A 10,877-nucleotide genomic window follows, 5' to 3' on the forward strand; every position below is an offset into this window, starting at 1 on the left:
CCTTTATTTCTTTATTCATGGAAAAATGGAGACACATATGCAGATAGTATGGTCTAGTAAGACCATTCATTCATGTCTAGCATTTAGGCTTGACAGTGTTACTAGACTTATTCATTGCTCTGATACAGTCTGACAGCTGATGTTTAAAAGCACAAAAGTGGGTGCTACGTTCTGAGGTAGGGGAGTTAGAGAAGACATTTCTAAACATGATTTCCAGGAAACATTCTTTGAACAAACTAGTAGTGAGAAAAATCAGATCCTTGCTTTGTGGTAGCAATCTTCCCTTCCCTTCACTATAAAACACAATCATTTTTATATAGCCCAAAGTGCTGTGTAAGAATAAACTCACTGATAAGGATGCATAAAGTCAATGAAATCATTGGCTGAAGAAGCTTATGGCCTGAGATGTTTTCTTTCCCTTATTCAAAGTTGTGGAGCAGATTTGTGCCCACAGATTGTAATTATTCTTGTCTTTAATCTCGGCTCTCTTGAGAAGTTTAAACTACCTTCTTATCACTAGCCTTAGAGGTGGCATCGCTCTTATCTGCATGATGATAATGTTCCTTCTGCTGAATGGAAAATGGTTGTGGTCATTTCCCAAAGGGCTTACTTCCTAAGCAGGAAAGACCACTCCATGTGTGAAAAACTCTTAAATGGGAAATGTCAACAGAATGTGGTTCCTTATCCCTTAAATCTGGTTGAAGATAAGAAGAAAGGGAAAGAGATGTTGGTTCTCTGAGAAGTCATGGTTATCAGAGGTGGTGTCACACTTGCATCTGTCCAGGTGTTGTCCCTGTATTTTGAGGTGCCTGGTATCCTGCAGGCAGCCCTGTCCTTTGCTCAGGCTCAGTCAGAGGGCAGGATTCCACATCATCAGTTCATCCCACTGGCCAAAGCCCTTAGTCCCAGGAGGGTCCCAATAGTTGGTTGTCTCTGTCAAAACCACAAATACTCAAGAACGCATCCATCCTTTCATTCTTTTATTCATTGATTTACATATTTGCTCATCAACATTTATGTACTGAGCACAAGGTGTAAGGCATTTCTGGGGATACAGAGATGGAAAAAGAATTTATGTCCTCAAGGGATGCTCAGTCCATTGAGCTGATACACATATATGTAACTTTACTACAGTATGACTATTTTAGGAGCACAGAGGAAGGACACCTTACCCACGTGGTGGAGGGAGAAGGTTACACTTGAGATTAAAAGATAAATTCACTTTCCCCAGTTTAAGGAGTAGGGAGAAATTCCAGGCATAGGAGGTATCTTATGCAAAAGCACAGGACCAGGAGGACACAAAATAATTTGATGTTGTTGCTGGAGGATGGACACTGCTCAGGCTGTTTACCCTGAATCTCTGCTATGGGTGGCCAGGCTGCTGCCTGGTCTGAGTCCATGAAGGAGCAGGTGCTTCCTCTTCCCCATCTCCAGGGCACAAACACCCAGCAGCAGTCGGGAGTTGAGCCTGATGACTTGGCAGATGGCAGGGTTGTGTGGTCTCTGTCCAGCTCCACTTCCAGAAAGTGGCTGTTATCTTGCTTTGATCACCTCATATGAATCGCCTGGAGTGATCAGACTTCTTGTTACAACTTTCTTGGCCCCTGCCTCACCGGCTGGTCTGCACATCTCTTTCGACATGACACTGAGATGAAATTTTCATCCCTGCTGAGGCTAGCTCAGCCTCCTTCCTGCATTTGCTGCTCTGCAGTGACTCCCTGCAGGCCTCCTGTGAGGCTGAATGTCCTCCTTATTGTCACATAATGGCCAGTTGCTGGACACAGTCACCTTTTTCCACTTCCATCTGGGTCTTCACAGGGAGAGAAAAAGAGATTGTTCCTGAAATGAGTTATAGTACAAAACTATTAGGAAAGTCAAGGACATAAAGGGGCTATAGATAGCCAACAGGAAAATAAACAGTAGTGAAGAAGAGAAAACAAGTGCTAAAAACAGTAGGTGGTATAGTCTTGATATATATTATTGAAATATATATGATTGGAATGGTGGTTCCAGTGACACTCTCCTACAGAGAAAAGGCTAGAGAGAGGATGTGAGGAGACTCTCACAACTGCAGCCCCCAGACAGCAGCTACAGTGCAGGCATGAAATCCTGCTGGAGAGAAGCCATCAAATGGGGGAGACCAACTTGAGGCACCCTGTGGGCGCTCCTCCAGAGATCAAGGCTTCGACTCTCCTGTCGTTAAAGACTGGTAACTCAGTTTTGCATAACAGGAAGGTCTAAAGAAGCAGAGCACTGTGTAAAGCAAAGATGGCATACAGACGTCAGCTCCACACCCACACCCATGACAGACATCACTAATCGATGGTGCCGGCCCTCCTGCTGAGCACGTACTCAGCTTCGTTGTCTTTCTCAACACAGCCCTCCAGGCAGCTACTTCTGATGTCACAGACTTAACTTCTTCCTCATTCCCAGTGCAGAGAAATGAGCACCAAGTGTGGAGTCCAAGACCCTTGGGGCTTAATTTTGCTTTTGTCCGTGGACATTACACTTAGCCTCTTTAAGTCTTACTCTCCTATCTGTTAAAGAGAATGAATATTCCTATGTCCCATATTTGCCTGCTCTGGGCTGGTCCCTCTCCATCTTTTGTTAGCAAGGGATCAGCTGCTTCCTAGAAGCCAGCTGTGAAATGTCTTCCAAACCAAACCAAAAAGAACAGATGTTTAGAGACACTGCTCCCCACTACTCCTTGGGCCCAGGCCTTCATTCATACCTGCTCCTGGGGGAGGAGAAAACCACTCAGATTCTCCCACCTCCACTCCCAGGTCCTGCTTCCAGAGTAGGGATGGAGCAGGCGGGTTTGGAAAGCCACTTCTGGCTGCTCCCAGTCTTTTGGCCAGCCAGGTCACTGTCCCCTGTCTCCTGAGATGCAGCTGGGGATGGAGACTGGAGACGGGGAAGCAATATCCTGCCCAAGTGGTCTCTGCTATGCTCCTCTCCATTTATTAGCCTGTCGCTCTCCTCCGAAAAACACGTCAATCACTGTGAGCCCCAAGCTCTTCTCTATCTCTGCCTGGGACCAGGGAAACAGGAGGCCAAAGAATACTGAACCCAAGACTTCTCCATCTTATCTGCCCTCCCTCCTCTGTCTGCTTCCTGAGACAGGCATAAAGCACACAGCCAGCAGTGTGTGCAACCAAGCACTCACACGAGCCAGGACGCACCTGCGGTCAGAAGCTCCAAAATCCTGCTCTGGGATTTGGTCAGGAGGGCACCTGAATCCCTCTCTACCTTCATTTTAAAGCCTCCAAGAAAATAGCTTCTCGCACCTTTAGCTGACCTTTCAGAGCTGGCTCAAGCATGAAGCCTCTGTGAAGCCCACCAGAGCCCCCGTCCTTCCCTAGAGTCCCGCTTCCCTTGTGCCCCCATTGTACTAGGAACGCATCATTTCTAGAACTTACAATATTTCAGTTTTTGCCACATAGCTATCTCCTCAACTACGTTGTGCCATTTGTATCTAAAACCACTACCCTTACCACAATGTTGCACATATTAGATACTCGTTGATGGGGGATGGGGGATGGGGGGATGGGGGTATGGGTGGATGGAGGAAGGAAGGAAAACCTCCCTAGCTCATCCTTGGCCTCTAAGAAGTAATAGTCTCACTCCCTCAGCATTCATAACCGTGTTGGTCTATATTTACATGTATCCAAGTATTATGTGACTTGATAAGCAAATATCTTCCTCCTTTTAATGGAGCCTCTTTGAGGGTAGAAAGAAAATTGAGAATTTTGGAAAAATCTACAAAAGCCCCATTTTCTCCACAGAAGGACTGCAGGCACGCCTGACGAGCCCACATGGACTCTCCTGAGCATCTCAGGTTCAGAACCCTGTCTTGCTGGTCTAGACAGGGACCAGCACTTTTGTCCCTGCACACATGGCCCTGGGTTCATTATGATGGTGGGAAATAAGTGGGCGTCTGCCCTGCATTGATTCTCATGGGCCATTTCTGAGGACCTCTCACTCCATTTTGGTCCAAAATACACACTTGTTCACAAAGCAAGTGGCTGCGGGCTCCAGGATTTATGCTGATGATGAACAGGTCCCTATCTGGGCCTGAGCTCTTCTATCTTGAAAACTGTGTGTCACATCGAACTGAGGGTTCTCCGGACAGTGTCCCCGACAGGAAGTCCTGGGCTGCTTGGGGGGCAACCCCGGAAACTGGCAGAGGTACCTGCCTTGTACTCACCCTGCCAAGAGGGGCAGGGATTCTGTGTGCAGCTGCTGGAAAGAGCTGTCCTCAGACCTCATGAATCTGAGGGCCTCATCGGCTGAACCCACCAGCACAGTCTGCAGCCCGAGGCCCGGGGCGGGGAGCAGGCGGGGCTCACCCTTCTCCACAGCGTAAAAGCAAGGAGGTTGAACTTTATTTTTATTGATCATGGCTTCTCTAGGCCTTTACTATCATTTAACTCTCACTTCTAACCAAATTCTCTTTATCTGTTTTTGCCAACTTCGCTGCCCCAAACCGTTTTTTTTCTCACACCGTAAACACATTTCCATTTGAATGCACAGCCATCCACTGCCAGAGCCCTCTCTGTGTTTATTTTTCTTCCCACCCAAAAGCATCCTCATTGTGGAGAATTAAAAGAAGGGGTGGACTGGAAGGGGTTAAACTAAACCACAAAATAAATATTGCAAGTTCTTACTTTCTGGAACGAATTCAAGAGGTGAGCCATGCATCTAATCTGAAACTGTGGTTAATTCAAAGACAATTTCCTTTGAGTTTTGAGTGAGTTGGGAGTCATGCCATATGTGAGTGAAAAGACAGTCAGGTGTCTAGATTATCTGGGAATTCTGAATGTTTAAAATAAAATGAAAAATGAACATTAAATATAAAATAAATAATAAATTAAAGAATAAAGTCATGACTCAAAAGCTAATCTTCCAAAGGTTCTTTCCTCACTCTTATTTGGCCCCACTTCATGCTGGGAGGGGACCCCAGGCAAAGAATCATGTAAAGAAACAGCCTAAATGGATGTGCCCTCCACCCCTCTGAACCCCCTTGGTGTCTGATTTATCTTCTAATTAGGATAAAAATGTGCCACGTCCTGATTAGGAAGAAATCTAAAGGCCCCCTTCCCTCTCCTGCTGAACTCTGAGTTAGGCCGGATAAGGCAGACTTTTTGGTGCTGGAAGGCTCACACATTTCTCCCCACACATTGTCAGGAGCGCTATCAATGCTCCCTTACCTTCACTTCCTCAAGCTGCTGTGTTTTCAGGCTCCCCGGACCACACGGGCAGAACCCCACATCACCTGTGCAGTGGGGGAGCGGGACGTGGTGGGGTGACAGCAGAAAGCAACTCCATGCTTCCATTCTGCTATAGCTCCTTTAAGCATGTTCTGTCCCAGCTACTGGAGAACCTCTCAGAAAAACCTCAGAGTTTGGGAAGTAACTATCAGATTAAAAGAAAAAAAAATCCAGGTCAATCTAATACTAGAGCCCCCAGTTCTCATCCTATTGAAGACTCCCATCCCCCAGTGTGGGCTGCTCCAGTTGGACTCTTGAGGAGTGGGGAGCAGGGGTGGGCAGTTTCCTCACTATGTTCTCACTCTACCTCGTCCTCTAGTCATTGGCTAGTGCTGGGGCCACCCACCCACCCCCACCCACCAAGGGCAGTAGGGTGGAGAAGGGAGCAGAAAGGCCAGGGAAGGTCTCACGTGACTTGTAGGATGGTGGCAGATTCCAAATGCCAAGCCTTTCTTTTGTCAGAAGCTCACGTGTGTTCTCTCACCTGCAGTTTCCTTGATGTGGGTGACACCTCCTCTGCTAGTTGCTTAGAACCCCCATCTCCTCCAGTCCTGTGACTGAGGGCACATCCCAGCCTCTCCAGACATGATACCTTCAGGGTTGCTGGCATTCCTCTGTGCAGTCCACACCAGCCCAGAGGATGGAGGGTCCCTCCATGCCCAGCCGGACTCTAGGAAAGGGCCACTTAGCCCTCTCTGCCCAGCCTCCTCAGGCCCGCCAGCCACAGCCTTTCACCTTGAGACCTTCTCAGGCCTCAGCCAACCTCTTGCATGGCCCTCTTCCAATTCCTTTGTCAGACTGGGTGGGAGGGAAGCAGCCTCCTTCCCTCTCCCATGGCCGGGGGTGGGACCCAGCCCACCGACAGCTCACTCTAGGGAAAGCCACCCAGCGGCCTTGCCAGCCTCTCCACATCCCATCTTTATACCCTTGAGGTGGACGAGAGGGTAAAAGTTACACAGCCAATTTCCCCAAGCTTCACCCTGGGGGGAGGGGTAGGCAGAACCCACGGCTTTGGACCCCCCACCATGCCTGCTTCACAGGGGAACTCAGCCAGCTGACTGCTCACCCCAGCGTGGGAGGGCTGAACTTCTTGGGACCACTCATTCACTCACCCACAAACGTTCTTTAAGCCCTTAGTCAGCTAGGGCTGCCATAACATAATACCATAGGCTGAGTGGCTTAAACAGTAGAAATTTATTTCTCATGGTTCTCGGGGCTGAGAAATCCAAGATCAAGGTGCCAGCAAGGTAGATTTCATTCTGAGGCCTCTCTTCTTGACTTGATGGCAGCTGCCGTCTTGCTATGTGCTCACGTGTGGGGTGGGGGGTGGGGGACGCATAATCCCATCATGAGGGTCCTGCCCTCCTGACCTCATCTAACCCTAATTATCTCCCAAAGACCTCATCTCCAAATACCAGCACACTGGGGGTTAGATCTGCTGCATATGAATTTGGGGGTGAGTGTCCAGGTGCTGTGCAGGGTGCTGAGGATAAGCACAGCCACAAAGCTTGCCCTCTCTTGCTCCCAGTTTTGGAGGAAAGACCCATGTGTAGATAAATAACTGCACATCAGTATGAGAGGTGCAAAGTGACAGCCCAGAGGAGAACTGGTGGAGGGGGCAGCCAGCAAGTCCGCATCCTTAGGGCAGGCTGTGAGGAGACGGGGGACCCCAGGGGCCAGGAAGCTGGGTGTCTGGGGAGCCTGTGGAGAACATTCACCCAGCCTTCCTCTTCACAGGATGGGGGGAGCCCTTGAGGGGCTGCTTCTTGGTAGGAACACATGCCCAGGTGTGGACATTCTGGTACAAAACCAGGATGAGCTCTAACTGGTGATGATTGAACACCTGCCATATGGCTGGACTGGGCCAGGGCTTTCCCCATTCTTTCTCAACAAACCTGGAAATGGGGAACCTTACCTCTATAGGTAAATAAACCAAGGTTGAAATGTAGAAGTAGGTCTCTGAATCCAGGCAGCAAACACACTTCCAGCCCAAGAGAAGGCTGCAGGCCATCTGGGGGAACAACTCCCTAATCTTTAGCTCCTAGCACCTGCGGGGTTTGTCACCAAGAGGTTTCCACCCACTCCCAGCTTTCTCCTCGAAATGTCATAACCCCAAGCTCTCTCCGGAACACAGGTCTGCTAGTGTGCAGCTGGTCCTAGGCAGAAAGAACTGGGGAGATACTGGGGCAAGAGGGGTACAGTGTGAGATGGGGCTGAGGGGCTGTTTTTTTTTTTTATTAAAAAATAGATTCATTGTTTTAATTTCTGTAGACATTTTTCTTTCTTTTTTTATTGTGGGGAAAAAACATTCAACATGAGATCTACCCTCTTAAAACTGTGTGAGATAGGCCTGGGATCAGAGATGTGGAGACAGGGATGCCTGTGCACAATTCAAAGAAGTATAAGACAGGGCTTTCAACTCAGCGTGGGCCCAACAATATAGAGTTGCCCATGCCAAGTGCCTGGGGCTGTGTCAGGGACAGTGAATGCCACAAAGCGCCAGAATTGGAGATTGGAGTAGTCAAGGAGGGCTTCCTGGAGGAGGTGAGACTTGACCTGGGATTTATAGAACGGGTAGGATTAAAATAGGTGGAGGGGACAGAGAGGAGTCTTCACCAGTGTTATGAGTAAGTACTGGAATGTACAAGGTGGTGATGAGTGAGGGAGGAGTGACTCATTTGGCCAAGGGATCAACTGGCAGTCAGTTTGGGCTTGAACACCAGGCTAAGGAGCTTGGACCTTATTTCCTAGGTAGTGGGGAGCTATTGAAAATGTGCTTTGTGCGCAGGAAGGAGGTAATTGAAATGATATCTAAACTCCAAGAGGCCTTTGGCAGGCATGTGGGGAGGGCTGGTAGAATGGAGTCTGGGGGTGGACAGGTCCTCAAGTGGCAGCAAGGCTGGGTATTAAAGACAAGCCAGAAAGAGAAAGAAAAATACTATAAGATATCACTTATATGTGGAATCTGAAAAAAAAAAAAAAAAGGACAAATGAACTTATTTACAAAACAGACAGGCTCACAGACATAGAAAACAAACTTATGTTTACCAAGGGGCAAGGGGATAGGAAGGGATAAATTGGGGGTTCGAGATTTGCAGATACTGACTACTATATATAAAATAGATAAAAAACAAGTTTAGGGGACTATATTTAATATCTTGCATTAACTTATAATGAAAAAGAATATGAAAATGAATATATGTATGTATATGTATTATTGAACTATTATGTTCTACACCAGAAATTGACACATTGGTTACTGACGATGCTTCAATTTAAAAAAAAAATAAAAGACAGCAGGAAGGAGGAGTCCTCAAGCCTCAGGGTAACCCCATCAAAAAGGACTTTATCCCTAGCCAGACAGCTTCCAGGGAAGGGCTCAGCCTCTGCAGGACTGAATAGTCCTAGGCTTCGCTGTCAGCAGACTGCGGCTCCCACCTAACGGGGAGCTGGCATCACTCTAGCACATCGTGTTCATGCAAGTCCTGCCCTCCCCTGTGCAATCATTTCCAGTGAGAAGACTCTTATGAGGCTCCTGCCAGAGAGGCTGAGCCCATCTGGGGTTCCTCCCCATCACTAGGGGGCCAAGCAAAGCTCACAGGGTGAACCCACGAGAGGTCAGGAAGGAGACGAGTCCCCTGAGAGGGGCAGGGAGAGGCCAACTTCCTTCTTCCAAGCGACTTTGTCAGTCCTGCCACCCTACCTGACTCCTAGATCCACCCTGGGCTCAGCCCCGGAAAGTTCAAGTTCCGGCTGCAATAAGGCAAGATGCAAACCAGCCAAGAGTTGCGGCCGAGAGGAGTGGCCCATCCATCTCTGCCAGGAGTCCATGTGGAGAGCACTAAGGAGGGGCTGCCCCCAGTGATTGATGGTGTTTCCAGAGGTTAAGTGAGCTGGACTTGGCCTCTTTGGACTGATCTATGATCCAGGGACAGTTTTAAAGTATGTGGCTTTCTGGTGCTGGATTATCAAAAAGAGTTAAAATTGAAGTAGTCACTCAAAGCACCGCCATCTGTCACGGGTTGCTGCTGGGGCTTCTGCAGGTAGGACAGGGAGGTGGGTGCTACACATTTGTCCCCTTTGTCCCCTGTCATTCCCTGCAGCATCAGATGCTTCCATTGTCCTCTTTGGTGCCCCCAGGGCACCTGCAGCTAATGCTCTGCACTGGGCAGAAAAGAGTGGAAGCTTGGGGCAGAAGTTGGGGAAGCAGTGTGTGTCTCAAGCCCTGGACCCTTAGACACTCTACTGACTGCCACAGGCGGGGGCCCGGGGGACATACTTGGATGTACACACCTGCGTGCACACCCAGACATGCATGTGCACACGCAGCGTGCTCCTCCTCTTTCCCTCCAGCTCCGCCTAGTGCTCTCCCAGCCTCCCTGGCTCCATGCCTGCCTGTCTCACCCTCAGTGCCCTCCATGGTCACAGAGCCGCCCCAGTGGCCAGGCTGGGTACCTGGCCCCAGGAGTCGTAGCCCCCTCCTCTTCTCATCTGGCACCCTCCACCATGCTTCCCTCCCTCAGCACTGGCAGTGTCAGATTTGTATTTATCTAACCTTCCTGCTGGGCTCCAAGACATCAAGGAGTCCTCCCATGGTGGGGGGTGCAGGGAGGTGAGTGGTGCTGGGGTGTCTCCCATGCTAAATCCCACTCACCTCTGCCCAGGCTTAGACAATGCTGGTGGGATGGCCTCTGGAGTTTCTGAGCCCACGGTGGTCTCCGTCTTCTTCAGACACTAAGATCAGGCCCCAAGAGTAGCATGGCCTCTCATCTCCCTCGAAACTTGCATCTCCTGAACCCACATCTCCCCAAGCCCACACATCTCCCCAAGCCCGCATCAGCTCCCCACCTGCATCATTGCCTCAAGAACACATCTCCCTGAGCCTAGATCATGTCCCCGAGCCCACATCATGTCCTCATGCCCAAGTCATGTCCCCAAGCCCATGTCATCTCCCTGAGCCCGCATCATGTCCCTAAGTCCACGTCATTTCCACGAGCCCCATGTCATATCAGTGAGACCACGTCATTTCCACGAACCAGCATCATCTCCTCGAGCCCGAGTCATCTCCCCAAGCACACAACTCCCCGAGCCCACATAATCTCCTAAAGCCCACATCATCTCCCCAAGCCCGTATCTCCCCAAGATCACATCATCTCCCCAAGCCTGCAACATCTCTTGAAACCCACATCGACTCCCCGAGCCCACGACATCTCCCCCAGCACACGTAAAATCCCCAAGCCTGCGTCATGTCCTGGAGGACGAGGCATGTTCGCAAGGCCACATCATCTCCCCGAGCCCACGTGATGTCCCAAAACCTGCATCATCCCCCAAGCCCACATCTCCTCAAGCCCACATCATCCCCCAAGCCCACATCTCCTCAAGCCCACATCATCTCCCCAAACCCACATTTCCCCAAGCCCACATAATCTCCCCAAGCTGGCGATATCTCCTCAAGCCGACATCTCCCCAGGCCCATATCATGTCCCCAACCCGCATTTCCCCAGCCCGCGTCATTTCCCCAAGACCGCATCTTCTCTGTGAGCCCGCATGATCTCGCCGAGCCCGCATCATTTCCTCAAGCCCACATCTCACCAAGCCCACATCATC

General features: G+C 49.7%; 1 long non-coding RNA gene across 2 annotated transcripts; it reads right to left on the reverse strand.

Annotated features, from left to right (window-relative positions):
- Positions 1-970: 970 nt before the first annotated feature.
- On the reverse strand, positions 971-10,557 carry LOC135319351 (uncharacterized). 2 transcript variants are annotated; one of them, XR_010377872.1, is made up of 3 exons: positions 9,925-10,557; positions 5,211-5,415; positions 971-1,839 (listed from the first exon to the last, which is right to left on the reverse strand). It is a non-coding gene; the product is annotated as an uncharacterized LOC135319351 (long non-coding RNA). The 2 variants fall into 2 exon arrangements; XR_010377873.1 differs by lacking the exon at positions 9,925-10,557 and adding an exon at positions 7,186-7,525.
- Between the last annotated feature and the right edge of the window lie 320 nt (positions 10,558-10,877).

This window comes from Camelus dromedarius, chromosome 26 (assembly GCF_036321535.1).
Source record: "Camelus dromedarius isolate mCamDro1 chromosome 26, mCamDro1.pat, whole genome shotgun sequence".
NCBI classification, from domain to species: Eukaryota; Metazoa; Chordata; class Mammalia; order Artiodactyla; family Camelidae; genus Camelus; species Camelus dromedarius.